At 34.4% G+C, this 24945-nt stretch overlaps 2 protein-coding genes across 3 annotated transcripts in view; both read left to right on the forward strand.

Moving 5' to 3' along the window:
• The window catches only part of Lsd-2 (Lipid storage droplet-2), a 91848-nt gene that overhangs the window by 43483 nt on the left and 23420 nt on the right, over window positions 1-24945 (forward strand). The gene's annotated exons all lie outside the window — the stretch shown is intronic.
• Window positions 1-24945, forward strand: part of Cad87A (cadherin 87A) — a 135583-nt gene that overhangs the window by 19576 nt on the left and 91062 nt on the right. Inside the window, exon 2 of one of the 2 annotated variants that reach the window (XM_089639820.1) lies at window positions 19908-19991. The exons of the other annotated variant lie outside the window; for it this stretch is intronic. The gene's annotated coding sequence lies outside the window, so the exon portion shown is untranslated. The remainder of the gene's footprint in view (window positions 1-19907; window positions 19992-24945) is intronic. 2 annotated transcript variants of the gene reach the window in all.

A 24945-nucleotide genomic window follows, 5' to 3' on the forward strand; every position in this document is an offset into this window, starting at 1 on the left:
TATATGTGCCGGCCGGTGCTAAATAATATTTTCCTTAATTCATAGTAGAATTTATTGACGATCTTGCGACACTAAACTAAGGACACGCGGGGCGGGCTTGTGCGGGTATTATGACATCAATCAGCTGTTTTACAGCGCGGCCTTTTAACACCTGGTTCGGGCTTGATAGACGTGAAACTATTACGAACCAATTTTTCACGGGAAATAAAATCTTCAAATGTGTCATTAATTGATTTAGTTAAATATCCAATTGTGTTATTCAAATCTTTTTTGAATAAAACTATTTATGTTTCAGAAATCTACCTACATTGTTCATGGCTTCAGTTGTTTTGATTTTGATTAGGTTAAGAGGTCATGCACATAACATATTACACACACGCAATACATAGTCAACATGTCGATATTGTCGATAAGATTGTGAAATTGTACAGCTTGACAATTTATTTTTGCAGGCAGCCAAAGTGAGACCAACTGAATCCTGGTCTCCTGCGACAAAATGTTTTCAAAACATTGAACGTGTATGCGGCGCAAACAAAAAAAACATTTGATTTCCCAGGCCGATAGAAAACATTTGTGTAAATATGTATGGATACACCCCCAATATTTCTGTTTGGCTCAAGCTTTTTGTTCTGTATCCATAAAATCAACATTGACGACGCCACCGATTGCACATTTAAGTACATAAATATGTCGTTCTGTAAGGCTGCTTATAAACAGGAAAAAAATGCGCGAGCTGAACCACGAATTATGGGAAAGGGTCGAAGAAACTGCAATCGGCGTTTCGAAAATTGTATTCCAACCTCTCTTTAGTATTAGGCCACGGGTCGACCAGTTCATTTAAATTACGCAACTTGATCTACACGAGAGTATTCAGATATGTTTCTTAATCGCCTTAATATTGTGCGATCTTATTGTTTCGCTTTCTTTGCGATAATGAGAAGAAATCTCTAGCGTGGCCAAATTATGTCGGTTTGTATTCCGCTGTATTCAAATTCGTTATAATCCAGTTACAACACAGATTCAATGCAATTATTACCAACTTTATGGAGATTAAATAATATAAATTGATGAGAATTTTTATGTTATGTAATTTGATTTTATTTTATTTTAGAGGTTCTCATAAATCTCTTTGTGTAGGTTTTCATTGATTTCTAACGGGTTCTGTATTTTTCATTCATAATTATTATTGCCTAGCGTTTTTAGATCTCCATTTTCATATTTTAGTATCTAGAATATCTAGATGTATCATTCATTTTAATATTTAAGTATCGCAAAAATGGGTTTCCAACAAACATATCTTCTACATTCTATATTCAATAAAAACACATTCCTGACAGGCGCAGTAAACGTATAAACATTTTTAACTATAGGTTTCATGAATACTGTAATTTTGTTTCAAAACTATTTTCGGAAACTTTTGGAAAATGCCGCATAAAATCACTGGGCTTTACTTTACCATACCTTGAACACCCACCCATTTCGAAGTTATTTTTCGTCATCTCTACTGTAATTATAGACACTCTGCGTTTTCATATACAGTGGGTTGCCATATTAATAGGGACAGTTCCAATATTTCCTGATTTTTATGTTTACGTTGTCTCTACTTCTAAATAACTTGGATATGATGGCCATACCTTCGTTATTTTTGTTGCTGGTATCACCACTGATACTTTTAAGAAGTGGCAACACTCGCAAAGTGCCACATCCCTCGAAAATTTAAGGTTTTTTCCATGTGGCCAGCATTTTTGTGAAAATTCGTGATTGAAGTTCTGGTAAATAAATATACATAATAATTTATATTTAAGAGTTTTAACAGTTTAGCTGTACAAAAATGTAAGTAATTATTAATTATCTATTAATTTTATAATTTTTTTTTTCATATCTTATTTCAGTGAATAGTTTTTCCATATTGAGTCCAATGTTCTGTTTTTTCAGTATGGCTAGGTCTTCAGACACGTCCCAAAGAAAATGTGTGGAAGTGAAGTCACTATTGTTAAACACTGAATATTCCCAAAGGGAAATAGCAACCATTACAGGTATTTTAAAGTCTGTGGTTAACAGGATAAATTAGAAAATCAATCAAAACCTGCCCCTTGAATTGAATCACAATGGGAAATGTGGCAGAAAACGAATCACTACACCTCGCACTGACCGCAAAATCAAAGACGTCTGTCTCCAAAACCGCAAAAAGAGTGTGACTCGTCTGACCTTGATGATCAACGAAGATGATATCGAAGTCTCCCAAAGGAGAGTCCAGAGGAGATTGGCTGAGGAGAACCTCATTGGTCATCGGCCAGCTAAAAAACCTCGCCTCACAGTAGATATGAAGAAAAAACTACTGGAATGGGCCAACGCACACCAAAACATGACTATAGAGAACTGAAATATGGTAATTAACAATTTTGTGGTTATCAAACTTTAAAAAAATACCATTAGTTTGATTATGGCCTTTTTTTAGGTGTGCTTCTCTGACGAGTCCATATTCCAAATTTTGTTGGATAAATCATCGTTCGTCCGACGACGCCCATGAGAGAAATTTCATCCGGACTGCCTTGTAGAGACGATCAAACACCCTACCAGTATCATGATGTGGTCAGTCATCTCTTCCAAAGGGATGGGGCGCCTCCACATCGTGCAAGGGACTATGAGGCAGGATCAGTACAGACAAATACTGGAAAATCGATTACTGCCTCAAGTCGGAGAATGGTTCCCTGGTGGCCAGGAATACGTTTATATGCACAACTCCGCACCCTGTCATAAAGCCAGGACCGTCACTGCACTCCTGGCTGAAAAAAATGTGCCGGTTTTACCTTTGCCGGGGAATTCCCCTAACATGAACCCTATTGAAAACCTGTAGGAGCTCACCAAGAGGGAGATTGCCAAGGAGGTGGTCACAACGAAGCAGCAGCTCATCGAAACCCTCATCCGGGTGTGGCATCATTCTCCTGAACTAAAGATTACAGCAAAATTGTGCATTGAGAGTATACCACGGCGTGTACAAGTTGTTATTGCGGCTAAATGCGAAATTACGAAATATTAACTTTTTGTTCGATAATGTTTAAAAATAATAAAAAAAATAAAATAATCGCAGATTAAGGACAAATACAATGTATATAATTTTCAAAATTCAATGTCCTTGTTAATAAATAATAATAACCGCACCTAAAATTATAAACATCTTTGTTTTATGAACACAAAGTGTGAAAAACACATTTTCTATAGGTGTCCCTATTAATATGGCAACCCACTGTAATATCGCAGACCGCAGACGCGACAGAATTTAGGTCTAAACTTAAAACGCACCTTTTCAGACAGTCGTATCCATAATTTCAGAAACCTCCACTTTCACAGTCGACGGCATGACAGTTAAATTAAAATAAAAACTATAGCAGACTTAAGGTCATGCGATGATCAGTGTTTTTTGATATAGTGTCCTCTGCGTGCAGTTTTATCTTTTATAGGCATAAACTTTTTAATATAAGTGTGTTTGTCGGAAGTGACTTGCCAGGTAAGTATGTTTTGGTATCTTTTCTAAATAACAAAAGATCCTAGGAAATAAATTGTACAGCGCCCTTGAGGTGATTTTTCACAAAAACGGCGCTCTACAAATTATCCAATTATTATTATTATTATTATACATATAACACACATTATTTACAAAATTTTAAAACAATAGACATTAGAATGATATGTATTTGTAAGTAATCTGCCTGTAAAATAAAAATATACCTCTCAGAATATCAAACATTTGATTTTAATAATGACGATAAATATATGTTTATAATGTAAATGTATATTGTTTATTTTTTTTAATAATTTCAATATCCATTATGGTTTATATATCTTCTGCGGTTTGGTAAAACCTTTAAAGCCTCAAAATGAATAATTTACAGGAGACGATAAAATGAATTTTTACAAATTGATAAAACTAATTTAATATCTTGATTTTTTTTTTGAAAATGGTTATTTATTTATTTTATTTTTTATGTAAAATATTGCATTTCTGTTTATAATTATTAGGGATTTGAGGGTTGAGTAATTTCATTTATGGTTTTCTTGAAATAACCTAATAAAATTGTACGCCTAAATTTTATTTTTAGTATTAAAAATGCCTTAATCAGCAAAACATTTCTTTCCATGTGGTACTTTGGAGGCCACTCTATATGAAACCACCGAAAAGTAACATTCCCAAAAATGCAGTTCAAGGAGTTTTACCATAACACAGTCGATAATGTTTTTTATGTATATTTTTTACTCTTTAGTTATTTGTTTCTACAAAATATTACATTTCTAGTTCCTTAGTGTGCTTCCATAATAATTAAAATCATCTACGACTAACATAATATGGGCATGAGCCTAGTATGGTAGTTGAGAAAACAAACAAAAAAGTGCATTTATCCTATTGTTAAATGAATATATTATATTATTATTCTGCTATAAGTCCAGTATTAGTGTAACGCCGCGCCGCGCCGGTAATATGATGATATATTTGTTCGAACTGCGAAGTGATGACAAGTCAAAGTCCAAAGAACCGTTTTACCCCGTTCTCAGCCTCTACTGAATCTACTCCCCTTTCAATATATATTATCTTCTAAGAACTTAGCACAGTTTGTACTCAATTGCTGCTAACTTACCTCTAGAGTCTCGGGAATATTCTACTTTACCACGGCGGAAGTCACATAACAGTTATTTAATAGTAGGTGGGTGCATCTATGGACAATGGTTACATATTATGTTCTAACATAAATATTTAAATTTGGTTATTCAAATTACAAATTACTAACAATTTGTAATTACCCTTCACATATTAGTCACTTTTTTCTTCAAATTGGTCGGTATTTCTTTGAAGATCTTCACCACTTCAGAGTAATTAGTGTTGTGATTTTGACTTCTTCAGAAAGGGAAGGTTTATTTTATTTTTCTTTGTTTGTGTTGATGTTGTATGTATCTTCTACGAACACGTACGGCATATTTTCACGAATGAGAGATACTATTTTAAACAAATTAAAGTTTAAACGTGTTTAACTTTTTTCAGAATTTCAATGATTTATTATTGATTTTAAAAATTACCTGTAATCACAAATTCCCAAACAACTCTTATTTGGATGATGGTGTTATGACGTAGCTTCCGCTACCCGCATAGCTTAGAGCTTAGAAGCTTTGGCGGGCGTGACATCATAGCCTTCTTCCGTAAAACACCGTTTTGGCTGCAAGTTAAAATACACATACTTTTTTATTTATAGAGCGAAGACGGTTTAAATATTCTTCCCGTGAGCACTTAGGCCATAGGCCCATTGTGCTATCTCCCATTTTACCTCATTCCTTTAACAGCAACCCGTTCCCTTTAGTAAAGTTCACCAGGGTTGTCATTGGATGTGTGGCTATGTCTTCTGGTTCCACAAAGTGTCTTCCCAGGTCTCATCTCTCCTCTCCAATCCCCCTTGTTTTCTGAAGGCCCCAAAAGGGAAGAGAGCCTCATCTCTCCTCTCCATTCCCCCTTGGTTCCGTGAAGGCCCCACGAGGGAAGAGGGTCTCATCCCTCTTCTCCGCTCCTACTTGGTTCCCCGAAGGCCCCGTGGGGGAAGAGTCCACTCCCCGTTGGTTCCCTGAAGGCCCCACGACGAAAGAGTCCACTCCCCCTTGGTTCCATGAGGGGCCCACGAGGGAAGAGGGCCTCGTCTCTCATCCCCGCTCCTCCTTGGTTCCCTGAAGGCCCCATGAGGGAAGAGGCCTTTGTCGCTCCTCTCAACATACTTTAAATCGTCAAAAGTTTACTTGTCAACATAAAAATAAAATCAAATACTGTTATGTTATTTTTTAAACTTTTTTCAAGAGTAAAAAGGAATACTCTAAGAGAAATCTTTCGATTCTAATTGACGGCGTTTCACAAGTATTCTACCTTCTATATTCTACCTTACCACAGTGTCGTGAAGTTGAAAATTAAACCACGTTATAGTGCCCGGATGAAAACCACTTATATCTCACAAAGGCCTATTTTTTACGTAATCCGTATAATTTTGTACTTCCATTACACGAGTCCCGTTCCGAGAACGAGACGTAAAAGTAAGAAATATACGGTACCTGCCTATTTGGAAGTAGATGCCTATTCGTAATTTACGAATATTATCAGGGGTTCCTAAACTGTGTAGTGCCGCGACCCACCATGAAAAAATAAGTTTTGCGTCTTTAATGGTCATTATTATTTTTTTAGAGATTTTGTTCCAAGCTGATTTTATACAAAGTATTGAGTTAGTATCGCAAGTTAAAAAATTCGCGTAAACAATTGTTCAAGAATTTAATATCTGATACAGCAGTCCAAATGCATGTTTGAACATCAGTCAAACATCACAACAAAAAATTCTCATGTTTTCCTTTCCTTTACTTAACCATTTTTTCCGGAAATTGAATTTCTGTTGATTTTTTGTTGACAGGATCGTCGAAATTTTGCCGAAAAAAGATTGGCAATCTTGAAACTAAGTTATTCTGTTTGAAAATTATCACCCTTTCAATAATCGTTTTAAAATGACGCATGCAAAAGTTCTCTATTGTTAATTTTACAATTTTTTTCTAAGGAATCTACAATGTAGATGTCATGACATCGGCGTTGCTCCCGCAATATCTAAATATGTAAGTTTCCAAAATATTTTTGCTGAATAAATTGTATTCAAAATTGCGACATCATTCAATAATTTCTTTTGTGTGAATTATGTATTCGATTTTAATTTTCCTTAGTACTTACAAAAATAAATTTAAATGATATATTTGTTTGATCATTGCCGGCACAACGAAGATATTAAAAATGTTCTAACTTCTGTTTTAAATTTCATCCCGTAAAACTTAAAATTAGTAGGCTTCTAGCATTCCTTGTGGTTGTTAGAACAAAAAATTTAAGCAAAATAAATGTTGTGATTTTCTAAACCGTTGAAAAATGTCTTTACCCGTAGTTTTAGAACCTCTGGCTTTAATGTTTCGTATTGAATTGAAACGACCGAAACGGAGTAGAATGGAGAATCGTGGAGAAATAAATTAATTTTTCGCGTGATGTAAAATGAAAAATGGCGGGAAACTCTTACCAACGGTCATTCAATGTGATTAATGATAGTTTGGGGGTTTTGGCGTTCATAAAAATCAAGGAATGTTAAATATTTTAAATTTTGTTTAGTCTCAATAATAACGGTTTTTCTGACAGAAAGTTTTCGAATAAACGATGACGGACATAGAAAACCTTGTACTTTGCTCCATAGCTCACACTAAATGGAATTAATCGCCGGGCAAAAAAAGTACTATTCTTTGCTTGGAATTTGATACTAGATTTAAACAAAAAAAACATTTTAGTTTATTTCATTAGGCATTTATTGTGCAAGTCTTAATAAACGCTGATTTCACTTTTTGATGATTTTTATTTATATACATAAATTCACCACAATGGGGTACGAGTATTTTCACAAACTACGAATACCATTAACCTTCGTGTGGAAGATTTAACTTATATTTTTCTGATTATGATTATCACATCAAGAATATGTTATTTTTATATTTTCATTCATAATTTATTTTATTTTACGGTTCCAATACAACGTCATTATGACATAGAAACCCCTAATATCTGGTAAGATGGTTGTCACCAACGTTCCCTAACGTTGTCACAGCCGCCGAATTCACGAATAAAAACGAACATGTCGTTTTGGGGGCAAATCGAAAATAGAAAATTTATTCGACAACATAAAATAAAATAAAATTACCTTCATCATCGTAATTTCATTCTAGAATAAAAAAAGCTGTGATAAAAATACCATATTGAATATATTATCTTCGCAAGGTGAAAAAGCTGTAACGCGTGGAAAAAGAAATGTCCACCAGGACTTAAAATATATTCGATGTTATATTTTTGCTGAAAACTGGTCCACAGTGATTTCATAAAGCTTACTTTAAAGATAGTTCAACTCAAGGGCGCTTAGTTATTCTCGGTCACTTAGGTTCCCACATATTGAGTCAATAGGATACTTTCCATACTTTTTTCATTCTTTTAAATTCTTTTATATTTCATGCTTGATATATTCTTTCAAATTATTGTATCTACTAACTCGCTAAACACTGTAACTCGCACACATAAAACATCTTCAGCTTATTTTTCTCTTATTTCCTTACTTACTATTACTTACTTTGATCTTATATTTTTTCTACATTATATATTTCTTTGATCCTTCTAAATTCTATACACCTTTTTTCATTTATATTGTATACTTCTTATATTTCTTCTGTATTTCATATTTGATAAATTTTTTTAACGTAATTTGTATGTAATCGACCATCACACCAATAGCATGACGGTCAAAATATTCTCAATGACTGTTATAAAAAAAGCATTAATGAAGAAAAAAATAAGGTTTTTTACACAAACTCATTTTAAATTTCGAATAAATTTTATTAGGTTGTTGCAGTGGGAGGTGGGAGTATATGGAGAGCGCATTTCGGATAGATAAACATAATAATATTTGAATCGGTAGCCGCGTGGGCGCGTGCTTGCCCGCGGAACGCGAAGGTCGGTGGTTCAATCCCCTTATCCAGCCTCTAGCTATCCTTTGACTTAGAAAGATTCAGAATTAGACAATGATATGATATGATTTTGAAATGTTTTGTGTTTACATGTAGTACTTTACGTTTGTGATTACTCGATGTTTGCTTCACTGAAATGTAAATTGTTAACCTCGATACAGGCTTAGTTCTAGTAATGGTGATTTTTATGAGAAAAAATGTGATATATGTATAGTGAGATGCAATAAATAAATATTACGACCACCATACGTGTCATGTGCCATATGCCTGTATTATGGGAGCCGAACATTATTATACTTTGTTCATTAATTAGGTAATGGTGTTATGGATGTTTCGTAGTTAACCGTTCAGGCCTCTGGCAAATTTTGTCATACGGTCGGAGTATTTCCGCTTTGCAATAAAATACACCAATAAATGGAATATTTCCGAATGTATCCAAAAACTAAAACTGATTTTTAAATGTTAATTAAATAATGTTTTAAAAATGGCTCACCTTACGTTCTTTTGTCTAAACACCGAAATAAAATTACTAATTACGAAAAAACACTTTATATTAGACAAATCTATCATACAAATTTTATATTATGTTTTTGTCGTTTCATATAAAAAATAATGAATACAAAATTCACGAAGCTTTATAATTTTTTCTTAAATAGCGGTCGGAACTTTTGGTTACCCAAATTGTACATTTTAATTTATTTCTGTGATTTACTTCTAGATTTGAATATAGTTGTATTTTCTTTTTCTAACGCCGTTTTTATATCATATTTCTCGCCATTGCAGTAAGGGAAACTCAACGATTTCTATCAGATTTCGTGAGTTGTTCCCAAATGCGGGCAAATTAGCCTGATAGTTTAATAAAAACTAATACCTAACTATGTACAGTACCGCTCCGAGTTACGTTATCTACGATATATATATATGTATATTCTTGGTTACATAAATGTACACACATACGTAAATCGCCAAAATTAATTAACATGATAATGACTTGCGGTCGTTACACTAGCGATTCGCACGGCTGAAGTGTTGGTGTTACTTCTTTGTTTTTTTCTTACATGTTTTATTATTACATTTTACAAATTCATTTTTATTACCATCTGCTTCAAAGTATTGCAGTATATTGTGGAGTTAAACTGAACCACCCTTTACACTAGCTACCAAATTCAATTTATTGTGAAGTGAAACTAAACCAACCCTTCACACTAGCTACCAAATTCAGTTTATTGTGGAGTTAAACTAAACCAACCCTTCACACTAGCTACCAAATTCAGTTTATTGTGGAGTTAAACTAAACCAACCCTTCACACTAGCTACCAAAATCAGTTTATTGTGGAGTTAAACTAAACCAACCCTTCACACTAGCTACCAAATTCAGTTTATTGTGGAGTTAAACTAAACCAACCCTTCACACTAGCTACCAAATTCAGTTTATTGTGGAGTTAAACTAAACCAACCCTTCACACTAGCTACCAAATTCAGTTTATTGTGGAGTTAAACTAAACCAACCCTTCACACTAGCTACCAAATTCAGTTTATTGTGGAGTTAAACTAAACCAACCCTTCACACTAGCTACCAAATTCAGTTTATTGTGGAGTTAAACTAAACCAACCCTTCACACTAGCTACCAAATTCAGTTTATTGTGGAGTTAAACTAAACCAACCCTTCACACTAGCTACCAAATTCAGTTTATTGTGGAGTTAAACTAAACCAACCCTTCACACTAGCTACCAAATTCGCGTAAAAGTAATACGGTTTCCAAGATTCTGTCGAACATCCAAGTTATTATACCGTTACCCTAACATGAATAAATTTTTCTAAGTATTATTTTTCTAAACGTTATTTATTCACTACATACCTTATAATGAAAATCTTAACCATTCCTTGGAATTGTATTTGTAAAATTGTAATACATTCCTTTTTTTATTTATTGTTATCAAGTTTAATTTGTAGAAATCCATTTTCATTTTAAGTTTTTCTTTTGTATTTTCAATAATTTTCAAACTACAAAAAAAAATTCTCACTCGTGATAATAATTTCACAGCAGAACTTGCATATACATAAACGTTTTGTTTTTTTTTGTAATTTCAATAACAAAATTATTGAATATATAAAAATTCATTTTTTTTAAATCCTTATACTTTCACAAAAATTTGGTCGCTTGCTCAGAAAGTCGGTAAGTAGGTAGGTACCTAATCTACAAATTCCTTTTGAGCAAAATACGAGTTACGTAACTTCCCCAAAAACGTAAGTATTTCAGTTAAAAATAAATTTTAACTAACGACACAGTCCCATTTACTGGTATTTACATTCATATTTTCAAATTTAATTGACTTCACGAAAACTTTTTAATGATTTTACGAGATATATAGAACCGAGAAAATTGACACGATGTCATTTTTTAAATTTAAATCACTCACCGAAAAAACATTTTTTTTCTGTATTGTGTATTGATGTTTTTTATCGGTTTATAAAGCAAATAAAAACCACGTTCTTACGTGACTAAATTTCATGAACGTTATTCCATTTTCACGCCATCTTCGCCACCAGTTAAAATATTTCCAGTGATACGTGGTACTTTAAAGATACGTGGTACTTTAAAGATACGCCTCTAAGTTCCTAAGTATCTGGCAGCAAGTACAGAGATGTTAGTGACCCCACAGAGATGTTAGTGCTCTCCGTACGGTACCTGAAATCTCACGTTACCAGAAACTAGGTACCACAAGAAGTTGGTAATAATACTAAGCGTAGGCCTGCTAACTTTACTCACATTTGTGTCGAAAATAAATTGAATTGATAAACAATAAAATAAACAATTCTTTTTTAATCCTGATAAACTTTTAGTAAATTCCTAATATATCGAAACACGTGTTCATACAACATTATTTGCCTTCATAATCATGATAAAATATATTACATAAAGACGAAATCTAAAAATATTAGAATTTTTATGAAAACGTGTTCTTACAGCGTCACAATATATTCGTATTTTATTAAAAGTTTATCGGGAATCTTATTAATTCATTCTTTAAAGGCCTGTAATCCCGTTTTTAACCGGATTACTTAATAAATTAGCAATATTTAACATCAGTAAGTTTTCTCTGTGCTCTATCGAGCCCTTTGTAATTTAGTTTGATCGCAGATTTAGTTTTAGTTATAATTGCATTATATCAAATACAATTGTTCCTTCAATTGCATTTTAGGTCCCATTTCCGCAGAAGTCCACAAAGTAGGGGTGAAAATATTGACGTATCGATTAAAGTTCTACCAATTGCACATTAATGACATAAATTTATTGCCACCTTGGTTAGGTTGAACGTTTAACAATACTTTTAGGAAGGCAGAATTGCGTAGGTACCTACATTATTATTACCTTATTTTGCCTACGCGTTGTCACGGTCTGGCGGGTATTTCAGTTAGCCCAGGTTGGTAAGTTGAGTAATCTAAACGTTTAAATTTCTTGATTTTAAAACAGAACAAACAGTTGACTCAAATAACGGATCAAATTTCTGTTGGCAGATGTTTGTGGGTCTTTGTGTTTTGTAGGTCATCCAGTAGTGAGTAGATAGATGGTGGATATCTGCCGATGATGATGAAACCTAACCTATAAACGTAGTGACTACAAATTGGCGTGGCATTACTAAATACGAAAGCTTTATAACTTTATATGTTTCAGTGTATTAGACATCAACGCCCGGTCATAGTGAAAACCCGTGCAAACTCAAATGTAAATGTACAAACTCAACGTATAAATTAATGGTTTAGGCTGTCTGTGTTGTCTGTACGTTAGAAAATTTATAGCTTGTTCTATAATAGTCAGCCTTGTGCACTCATATCTAAAAAAAAACTTCTAGCAAAGATTGTGGGTTGGTACTTTGGTACTTTTCCACTACAGAAAAAAAAACAATCGCGTCATTTACCCGGAAGGGTGGGCAGAGGGCAGAGCGCCACACAACTATATCTTGGCACATATTCCTTTCTCTATTCACATTCATCCATCTTCTCATAATCCCTTTTGACATTCTAACTCTTTACATGATGTACTTTATTTAGTTCAAATATAAAGTGTTTCTAACTTAATACAAAATCAAAATCATATGAAATTACGAAGGTATATTTAAATAGAAACTGAAATAATAGGAAGTACATCATAATAATAACTAGACGTCATGCAAATCTTGCAATACTTAGTTTTAACATAATCCATAACTATATTGATAGCCCGTTCCTCTTGGAATGCTATGGTTTATACGTGCCCGAAAACTTCAGCCATAGTCGTCGACACGACTTATTCAGAATACCATACGGCAGAACAGATATTCTAGCACAACATAGCATGACAAGAGGAATGGTGCTATTGAATGAAATCTCAGAAGCACTAGATATATATAATTCTTCTTTAAATAGCCTAAAGTTTTTTTTGTATAATAATTATCTTCATAGGTGTTGGACAATTTGTATAGCGCCGCTTTTGTGAGATATCACCTCAGGGGCGCTTTACAGTTGATGCAGGTATTACAAAAATGTAAATATTACAAAAATAAGTGAAATTAAGTTCAATAAAATGAAGTACATGAACAGGTGATGAAGTACAGGAACAGGTGATACGAAGATAGAAGATGGAAACTCTGCAGCAAGAATCCTATATAGTATACTAACCAGTGGCGACTGTGACTTTTGGGTGTACTAGAATGCTAACATTACACAAATGGCATTATTGATGACGACTTTTTATTTTTGTTCGACAATTAGATTTTTTGTATGAAGATTTTCAGGAAATTTCAGTTTGGCCGTGCGACGCAAGCATTACAAACAACATCAATAATGCCATTTTTATAATATTATCATTCTAGTACACCCAAAAGTCACGAGCCGCCACTGATACCAACTAAAGACAACTGGAAATAGTTAAAATGTGTTCTAACAAGTGTTATTACACAGATAAAAATGTGTATTGCGGATTTATTGAAAATCTCATCAAATTATTTGTAATCCGGTTAAAAACGGGACTGCGAGCCGCTTCCTGATAAACTTTTAGTAAATTCGTATTAATATCGGAGCACGTGTTCATACACCTGCGTTTATTAATATTTCCTATTTATTTTATCCCGAATACAATATTCAGCAACCCATAAAATATACAAACTATTATCAAGCTAAATATGTCTTTCAATTAGCGTGCTATCGACCTGTCCTCTTTGCTTATTAGCGTGAGACAAGTCTTACGTAAGGTGCGCGTGCAGAGATATGCGATGCGATTATTAGTGTGATAAGTGGATACCTAACTAGATGGCAGAGACGTGTTAACATGCAGCAGCATCTGTCATTTGGACACTTAACTATTGACTATTAAGCTAATGGACTGCCAATTTTTTGCACTGTTTACTCTATGTTATGTGAATGTGAAACAGACTTGCACATAGGCGTAGTTCATACCGCTGATGGCTTCGTTGTGACCTCTCGATCTTTAAACAAACATTTAACCAAAATAATGGTTCCAACGGAACTCTCAGTGACAGAACTTGTATTGGTTCGATCTGATTTATGTATTAGCGCATAGCAGTAATGCAGCCTGATTTAATATCAAATCATTAAAAAATATGTAATAATTACATTTGTGTTGTTTGAAAGATGTCACCTAAAATCAGATTCCTAAAAACTGGCAAACTTTATTTAAAAACCTAACCATCACGAATTCTTCCCACTTACTTTCTAATCATTATTCTATTTTGTTATACCGTTTCTTAATAGGACATTATCCGTAAGTATTTGATTTTCTTGATCGTGCCTGCGTGTAATATAAATAACTCCTTTCTATAAGAAAAAATGCATATTAACCCCACGATTCTCAAAGAATTCTAGAAATGTACTTATGAAATTTGTGTTCTATATTTTTACATTACCTACATTATTTCATAAATAAATTATTGTTTTCCTCATTGACATTCTCGCACGTTACGCTATTGTTCAGCGAATATTTGAAACGGACTCTAGATTTCTTAATGCTTGTGCAAAATATTAATTTTCCCAAAAATAGGGTACCCAAACTAGTTTACTGTTAATTCTATCGTAAAATACATAACCTTACCACACCTACAGGAAGCTAATGGTCACTACCTAACCTACCTACTCGATGAATTAATTATCTCCCAGGTTCACCGTTAAGAAATGTATGTATTTTACTTTAAGTGGGAACCCACCTTGTCCTTGACAACTGACTGCCCTGTCTACATACACAATGAGCAAATCTCCGTATGCACAGATAATGCACAATATAGATGGTGGAATAGTATATAATACACATGGACGAATTATAATCAAAACCAGAGAAAGCGGACCGGTCTTACTTTAGTTGCAAGGCGTATCCAGCACAGCTCAACAATGGCCCCATCGAGACCACAGATGATGTCTTGTGCAATTTGAATACATTATGCAAGGAATATTTATCGTATCGTGCCTTAGAGTGTAGTACCTATTCAAATGCCTAACAGGCATGATATTAGGTACCTAACTACAAATCAACATTATGATACGTACCTACCGGATGGCCTAGTAAGAAATTAGCAAGGGGCCTTCGCCTGTTAATCTAAGAATAAAGTGACAGCAATTTTATTATACAGTCTGAATTTTAGGCGTGCGAAACTCACAACCCGCCTTACCTAAATAAATTTATTTTTGACCTAATATTAAAAAAAACGTGTTTAGCTACCTACATATGTATTCCTCTTTTCTAATAAGGTATACATGACCAATAATGGATTATTTTTAACATGGATGTTTAAATGGTACCCATATTTATGTATTTTACAATAAAAAAATATTTTTTAATGTATTATAAATTCTTTTATTTCTTGTCCTAAAATGCTTATTAACTAATTCACGCTAAATGGTGCAAGTAACCTTGAATTTTTAGTCTTTCCTTTAAACCGAAGGCTTACCTAGTCGAAGCGGTGTCGTTTATCTGGAGCCCAAATAAAAAGCCATCGGCATTTTAGTGCCACCGTGTAAATGAACTATTTGCTAATCCGAACAATGTTTAGGTAATCATTACGAAAGCGTAAGGAGATATTTGAACCTGTTTTCGTTCCGCATATCTTGAAATTACCACCAATTCGCCTAATAGCAATAGATCTAAAGATCATACCATTTATTAGTCGTCTTCTTCTGAAACGAATTGTTAAAGGTTGCCAGTGCCGGATTTAATGAAGTTGAGGAAGTAACAGCTCATGGCCTATAGTTGTCTACAACTCCTAATTTCTACGCTTCAAATCGTTTGGAATAGTCACTTATACCAATGATCGAATGTACGTAGGTATTATATTACAAATCATTCGTGTTTATTTATTTTTCATACATTGACAGAGAGATCTTTCAGCAGGTTCGAAAAGGGTGCAGTTAAAAATCAAATCAAACCACCATGCACTAAGAAGTGCTCGATTATTTGTGCAATTTAGCATGTCAAGGAATTTAATTGAAGAAAAATGTCGTAGAACAGCAAAACACATCTTCATTTTTTACTTCAAATACGATAAGATAAAATACTTCGGTGGTAAAATACACCCTGTATAAATTATTAGAGTGCAAGTGCAAAATAATAATAGTGCAAGGTCCCCATTTCACCGAGACACCACGGTGGCACAACATAACTTTAGGACACCAAATCAAATGCTCAGCGGTCTATGGAGGGTCCCTCACCTGGTTTCCGCTCTGTTGCCACAATTTTGTGGCAGTTTTGTTGCATCGACGCGTGCCAACCAGTAAAATGTATAATAACGCTGTATGGCGGCTCAATCAAGTCAAGTCAAGCACCTTGGTAGCCTAACTTACTTAACGGAGCCACTTTCGTGTCCCGGTGTAATAAGTAAATAATAAAGTGGTTTAGAACGAAATATCTTCTAATTTAATTTTTTATAAATAAAATGATTTCAACCTAAAAACTACCCCTACCCCAAAATAAGGATTTCAATTTACATTTACACGATGAAAAATTAGTATTGCTAATTTATTAAGAATCTCTTCAAATTATTTGTAATCCGGTTAAAAACGGGATTGCAGGCATTTAAATAATGAATTAACGGGTTTGCTGATAAAACTTTAGTCTATTTTAATACATAATATATTCGCAGTTTACTAAAAGTTTATCAGGAAACATGTTAATTCATTCGTCAAGGACCTATCCCGTTTTTAACTGGATTACTAATAATTTGAAATTTAAATAAAATTCTCAATAAATTAAATTCATACAAATTAAATCCGGTACTGGATGTCTGAAAAGTATTGGCAGCAGTAAGAAATCACTGAGCCGCAAAGATCCAACGGAATAGCGTGTTATGAAGGGTTATAAAAAACCCATCCGTATTCCAAGAACCTTGACGGGTATTATGAAGAGACAGTCTGAATGTCTTGTTGTAAATATATAACCACATATCATTGCAATCCTTGGCGTTTTTTTCTAAAGTGCAATTGTGTAGTGAACTCCCATTACAAAGAAAATAAGACAAACTTGTATTATCATTTTACCGCACTTTAAACAGCGCGCCATTTTCCGAACAACAAAAATCCGCCCAGCGCTTTCGAATAATACTAAAGCCGGGAATACACATGCCTGTAGCTGGCACACTTGCATGCAAGCTCCTTGCACATGCCAGCTACTATCATGTGTATACGCTAACTTGCATGCCTGTACCTGCCTTGCAAGTAGATTGCACAACATTTGATTTACTGGCATGCAAGTTGAGGGAGGGGACGAGGGGGGCTATGAAACCGGCATGTGTGAACGTCGCGACAGGTACGGGCATGCCAGTAGCTCAGTCTCTCATTAAATTAGCCACACATTGTACTGCCAATTGCAATACGATGATATTTAATTCACTTCGAATGTTTTCCATTGCCAAAAAGCTTGAGACTACTCAGTCTCAGAGTGATTTGAGACACGTACTGTCTAGTGACTGGCATGTGTATACGTCTTGCAAATACAGGCATGCAAGGACGCAACTTGCATGCAAGTTTAACTTGCATGTGTATTCTCATTGCGCCAGTAACTTGTACATGCCATTAACATGCATGCAAGCTACTGTTCCATTTTACAGGCATGTGTATCGCTGCCTTATTTCTTAGGTTCATGCAAAACATACTAATGGCGCCAGAGCGGTAGTCCTGTAAATTTTGGGAATCGACCAGCTGCCTCTGTGCGCAGCGACTATGAGATTTGTTAACACCAAATATTTTCGAAAAAGTAGCTTGTGATACGCCGCAAACCGCCAGTGATTACAATGTGTGCATTTATCGTTAGATTATACATCAATATGTTTATATTTTCTTAAACTTCTGACTCAATAAATTCCTCTCCGTATTCTTTTTGTAGTCAATTATCTATAATTCGTCTTCTGACGCCAATCTTGATTTTTTTTCCTTTTTTAATTGACTTCGTCTTCCGTGATACTTGTTTGTGCACTAATACAGATACAAAATTAAGAATGGATTGAAGAACAAAAAGGCAATATTACAAAACTGTTATAAAGTAAAGGAATAAAACATTATATATACGTAATAGACTTCACTATATATACAGGGTTTTCCAATAAGAGGTGTTATTTTGATATTCAATCGTAAAAGATCAATGGTTTCGTTCTTGTGTGGCACGTAGCGCCGTCTTGTTGAAAGTAAACGTTGTCCGGATCAATACCACCCAATTCCGGCCATAACAAATCATTAATCATCTCTCGATAACGCAACCATTCACCGTAACTGTTGCTCCAGCCTAATTTTCGAAAAAGTAAGGTCCAATGGCTCCGCCGGACCATAAACCGCACCAAACAGTCACACGTTAAGGATAGAGAGGCTTTTCAACAATAACTCTTGGGTTTTCCGAGCCCCAGATGCGACAATTTTGCTTGTTGACGAAGCCACCGAGGTGGAAATGGGCCTCATCACTCAAGATGATTTGCATTTGATTCACTCAAGTGAATTTTAATAATTTCAATGAGTTGTTGAAGCGTGTATCGTTCCATTTTTATTAATGGCGTAGTTTCTACTTGTTAAATGTCAAAAAATGACAGCATCAAAAGTAACATCTACCGAAATAGCGGGCTATTCAAATAACACCTCTTATTGGAAAACCCTGTACAACCGTACCTCATAATATAAGCCGATTTTTGTCTTTCAATACCGCTTTTATTACGTATTTTATTTTATTTCAATTTATTTTCTCATATGACCTTTTTATTTTTATTAAGTTGTAAAATTGTAGCCGCAGCGCGGGCACAGTACCGAGTGAGGCCCACATTATCGTATAATATTTAAAAATACGTAATATTTTTGTATCAATAAAAAAATACTACTCAGTTTCACTCGAGATTTTTACACATTTTTGTTTGGAAACAATATGGCGTCGCCAGCAGATTTAATCCAAATATTACAGAATTGTCAGTAATACAAGATCACAACGTTTTATTAGTTAAAGTTTATTTCTATAGCAAACCGACTAGTTTTAATACTTAGCTACACCAACCCTTTTTTATTGAACAACTGGCTGAACTCCGCCACGCGTTACTGTTTCTCAGTCTGTCTTTCTAGATAGAGAAACAACAGCGCGTGTTGCTTTTACGTCCAAAAGATGGCGCTGGTTTTAAAAAAATCACGTTTTTCCCTGTCACAGATGACATCTGTATAATATACGTAAATAAAATTAAAAAAACACACCCGTATTCGAATGCAAAATTGCTAAAATGCCAAAATTTCAAAGCAATCGATGAAGAACATACTGATATTTAAGATTTTGAACAAAGGAACATTTACATTTTTATTTATATAGATTGAAGAACAAATATGGTCTTGTCTGATTACTTCTTCAGTTAAATTTGTATTAAATTGGTATCTCATGAAGGAAATTATGGTGTCAGCTAAAAATAATTGCGTTGACCCAGAAAGTCCAGGCAGATAAAGCTGCGCAAATTCCACGATGCCCGAGCTCACTGCTAGAATATTTTTGCTGCTTCTGGTGCAGATTTATTAAAGAGAAGACTGTGACTAATCATAGTAGAATTTGATTGAATAATAAATATAGCATCCACTAATCTTCGTCGATATAATTTTGGAGTTAATTAATTCAGTTGGTGAGTATTGCCATAGGTATTTTTCCTAAAGGCTATTCCAGGTAGAGGAACCCTTCCTTCCAATACTACGTCATCGATTAATATTGGTGAAAAGAGAACGGAGTGTAAATCTGAAATATATTGTTTTTGGTATAGTATTCTTTGTAGCATAATATACACCATGGCCAAAATAAACAAACCTGAAACTACTAATTTTCATATTGTTTTTAACTAATTATTTTATTTTCCCTTCTAGAAAGAAGAAAGTCTGCAGCCACCAATGCCTCTAAGTACCGCTGGTACATACTATAAACTATCACTGTTTTAATGCAATTCCTATGTAAGTAAAAAAATAATATTTCTGTTATATTGTTATGATGTATATAAATTATGCTCATCCGGCGTTGCCCGTGGTTATGAATAGTTTGGAGAAATGTTAAAAGGTTGTGCATTCTAATAAACTGGGTGTAGTTTTAAGGTGAAAATTGTCAAGTTTTTAAAATATTTATGGTTTTACTATAAACACTACCCGTTGAAATGGACTGTTGGGGATCTTGGGGGGGGGGGGGGGTAATTGCGGTTAATTACATCTAATAGTACTTTACTAGTATTTTGTCATCAAGTAGTCAAGTCACCACTTTGTTAGAACGGAGCTCGAAATTTAATTTTTATTCCCAGTTCATTTAGTTTTTTTAACGTTAATTTAACCTTTTGCGGCCTCTAGTGACCTCGAAGGTTAAGTTGAAATATACCATATTGTTTCTGTTAAAAAAAATTCAACATATCGACTCCGCATCTCATACAAGTGCAGAGATAATGCGTAATAATGAAACAAACAAAAATCTAGAAATATGCACTACATTTACTCCATACGTGAGGAAAGTCAACGTCATATGAAAATGCTGTTAAAATAAATGCGACCCTTTCCAAAAGATTGTGCAATAAAGAAATAACAAGAAAACCAACGCTGTTTTGAGTTATGGTCTTTCACCGAGGCGGTACTGAGAGTATCAACAACTCTTTTAGTAATACAGTCAATATCAAACGTAAAATTCTACTAGTTTGTGTATGTACGTGTATATATACCCCATATGACCTAGTGATCCCGTCGTTATATCATATTTTTTTACATGTGTAGTTTTATTCATGAAATTGCGTGTTTCGTTGATTAAAAAGTAACAGAATTTATTTAAATATTATAATCAAATAAATGCAAAAATTGACCGCCACAATGGATTATATCACATAGTTTTTGTGCTCACTTTGGTACGATTGTACTTGTAATGCTACGTTATACAACGGATATCTACGTTCATACTAGGTTGTAGGTTGTTGGTACTTTCTTAGCAACCTACCTTAACATAAAACCGGTATAGAAGTACGCACATGTTGTTAAAATCTCACAAACATCATCTCTTGGCTCACAATTTTTATTCAGGTCGAAATGCTTAATTTTATTTAGTCGAAAATGTTAAATTTGTTTTTGTCTATCATCACCTTCATATCCCGTTGCTTTGTTTGTTAATGGACCGCGAATCTTATTACTTTTTTTCTTTTTAAATTTTGTTAATGATACTGTGTAATGGTCGTTGTATTTTTTAATTTGAATAACTTAACAGCCCTCCACAGTAGCGACCAATTATATGTATTGAGTATTACTAAATCGAAGATCTCTTTCGTTTTAACCTAATAATGAATATTAGATTATTTAAGTCGGCTCTCCGGAGTGGCTGGGAAATATATTTAGATAATTTTTGTGATTTGTTTTTGGGGTGTTATGCCGTGTTGCGCTAACTCCTTCTTTAGCCAACGTTTCGGACAGCATTGCAGTGTCCATCATCAGGGCAGATGTGTTATTTGAGGTTGTGTTAAAATGTGAGCTTATGTATGAGGTTGTGATACCGTGTTGCCAGCTCCAACCCTCTGAGCTAACATTAACGTATCATTTTTTATTTAAAGTGGTTTTCTTGGTTTAGCTCCAATTTCCTTCCCAGAACTTCCTTTACGTAAACACACAGCATTCCCTAATATGACCTAGGCCCTGAGGGAAATTATTTTGCTCAAGGCCTCCAGTGGGGAGAATATGTAAAAAAATATTACACATCAAAACGTGGATGAGTTCCTCATCTTCGCGTATGTTGATTTCAACAAAATAAAAAAAACTTCTGTCATTAGAGAACTTATTAGAGAACAATTTTGAATATACATATATTATTACACCGATAGTATCTAAGGTTTCTAAAAAGTTTTTCGAAGTAGTTTGGAACACACGCCCGCAGTTTCCTCTTACCCTGCACATATCCAGTATAATATATATATTAAAATATTATTTTGTGAGCTCTTTTATGTTTGTACTAGCGACACACTCGTTAAAAATCACGGGAGATTACACTTGTAAGGTTAGTGAAGCTGATATATTCCTTTTTTTTTTTAAAATTTAGAAACGTCAGAAATCTAGCTTTCGAATGACCACCAAGGAGTAAACTTGTTGAAAATAATGATATCTGTCAAAAATATAAACAAAACATATAATAAAATAATTTTCGTACCTACCTACTTTATCGAATGACAGATTATTTATACTTATCAGTTCCAATTTACAAAAGATGAAAGTTCATCACTTCACTCACTGATACACCGACAACCGAAATTAGTACATTTAAATAATTGAGGGCACTAGATAAGTACCTACTTCTAATTCGGTTAACATAGTTTCGAAAATATGTACTACAATGTTTTCAATAATAAAAATATATATTTATAACCGCCATGGGGCATTTTTTCTATGATCGCTAATTGGATTTATAAATCAAATAAAAATGCTAGGTTTTAGGTTTCGGTTAATAATAAAAATGTATCAATTATTAGTATCACGGTGCTTACTGTTTTTACTGTTTTTGTAATGATTAATTGTCTTAAAACAAGTGTGGTAGAATTTTGCTATTTCTTCTGTTTTTACTGTTCATTGATCGTAATACTTGTTCAATGTACTAACTTCGTGTTTTTGGTTTATAAAAACTACATCAATTCATAAATTCACTGTTTTGATAACCAATCTATAATATTATGTTCGCAGCGTTGTGATTAAGACCTCGCATTGGATCCGGAAGCAGCATTAATTTTCCTTGCTTATAAATAATTTATATCCGCATGCAATGGCCACAAAATATAAAAGACAACGTAACAAATTTGCAATCTAACTCTAACTGTCTGGTGTAACTCTAAGTGACCAGCTCAGGCATGGGGAATTCATAGAAGCCAGAGTCAAGTTGCCTCTCAGAAGCTGGGAGTACTGTAATGTACTGCAGATAGTTCACAACTTCTGACCCTGTATAAATTGCAAGTGCGCCCCACCGTTTGTCACCTCTGATACCTGAATACCCCTGTTAATTGATACACCCAAAATACCTGAAAAAACCTTTGACCCTTTTTTTACCAAAACCCCACAGAGGAGGCCCTGAGGAATATAATTTCCCTCAGGGCCTGTGTCATCTTTGGGATTGCTGGGTGGAGGGTCTTTTTAAGGAAAGGAAGGATAGGAAGTTCTGGGTAGGAAAGGGGTATGAGGGATGGGTAGGATTCTGGGGGTCAGTATATCCAGGATTGACATATGAATCCATCCCTCCCACTGCCTGTACTGTCCTTGTTCTGCCGGTATTACAAATGGAAGATACTCCGAAAAACTAGCATCATTGATCCCTTCGGCACCGGTGCATAATTGGGAAACACGCCAAACAAATGTACATGGTTGAAATTTGTCACATGTGAACGGTTCGCTTCCAAGACTCGTTCTTGAGTTTAACAGCTCGGCTGTGGAACGATTTGTCGACCTCTGTGTTTCCTCCTTCCTACAACATGGGTCTCTTTAAGACAAATATGACATAAGCCATGAGGCAAATTATATTCCTCAGGGTCTCCTGTAATGAAGCTAATCTTTAAATATCTCTTTTGCATAAAGATTCTATGTACCATCCGTATTAATGTAGTTAATTCTACAAGTTATTTCATCGTTTTCATCGGGTCAACGTGACAAATCCTGTTTTGCAAAAAGGTTCTATCTACCATCCATAATAATTTGGTTAATTTTACAAGTTATTTCATCGTTTTCATCCGGTCAACGTGACAAATCATGTTTTGCACGGTTGCCCCTCAATTTCCAACATTAACACCAAATCCGAATTCCGAAGATATTTCTTGAATGATTCGGGGTCATGAGACAGCTGGGCTTTAGAACCTACCTACCTACCTAGTAGTCATATGGCAACAATCTCCGGAATGAGGGCGACAAATTCACTGAACGCTGTTGCCATTTTACCGTTTATTATTGTCACCAGTTCTCGTTCACCTACTATTACTCTTTCTGTCTTTCAGATTGAAGATTATAGAACTGTGAAGATTCATTATTTCAATAAACTAATATAAATAAAACAACTATTTAATAAAAAGGGCAATATTTGACTAGCTGAACACGAATATTTTTTTGAAGTAACATTTCTATTCTCATTAATTGCTAAAAAAGACAACAATTTACCTCGTGGTGGGAGATAATAAAAGATGCATGAAAGCTCCATTTTTGTCAACCGAAGTTTCAAAATGTCATGTTTTTTGAAAAAGATGAACATGACAGCAATGCTGTCCGAAATGTTGGCTAAAGAAATAGCGCCGCAAAACAACAACCAAAAATAAAACGCTATATTACTTTTCGACGTGAAAATCTAAAATCGTATCCAACTTCGACATACTTCGTATAATACGCCTGTGTACCAAATTTTCTCATTTCTTTGTATAACACTATTTTTGATTATTTTTTTCCCTTTTTCTGTATTGTCATTGCGCACTTTTCCTCATTTTTCTGTATAATGTAAAAAAAAATTGTAAAAGTTTATTTATCTGTTGCTAAAGTTAATCTTAATGTCCATCATTAGAGCATATGTGTAATGGTTGATGATTAAACATCTGCCCTGGTGGTGGACACTGTAATGCTGTCCGGAACGTTGGCTAAATAGGCAGAAGGTAGCGCAACACGGCATCATACCCCAAAAATAAATCGCTTTAACATGGTTAAGTTGTTTTTTGTTTTCAATTTTCTACTCTCTCTTTTACAACTACTACTGTAGGAATCCCCGTCTGGTTCCCCTCCTCATTTCCTTCAACTTCACAACATACCCCAAACTGAGGATGGCATAGACCCACAGGCTCCATGCGGTGAAAAAATATTGATTTTCAGCACAGACATAGGAATTAATAGACGAGAAGATAATGGCGAGGGGTAAAATCAACTGTTGAAGAACGAA

Source organism: Hesperophylax consimilis, chromosome 14 (assembly GCF_061612785.1).
Source record: "Hesperophylax consimilis isolate HC1 chromosome 14, BYU_Hcon_1.0, whole genome shotgun sequence".
Lineage (NCBI taxonomy): Eukaryota > Metazoa > Arthropoda > Insecta > Trichoptera > Limnephilidae > Hesperophylax > Hesperophylax consimilis.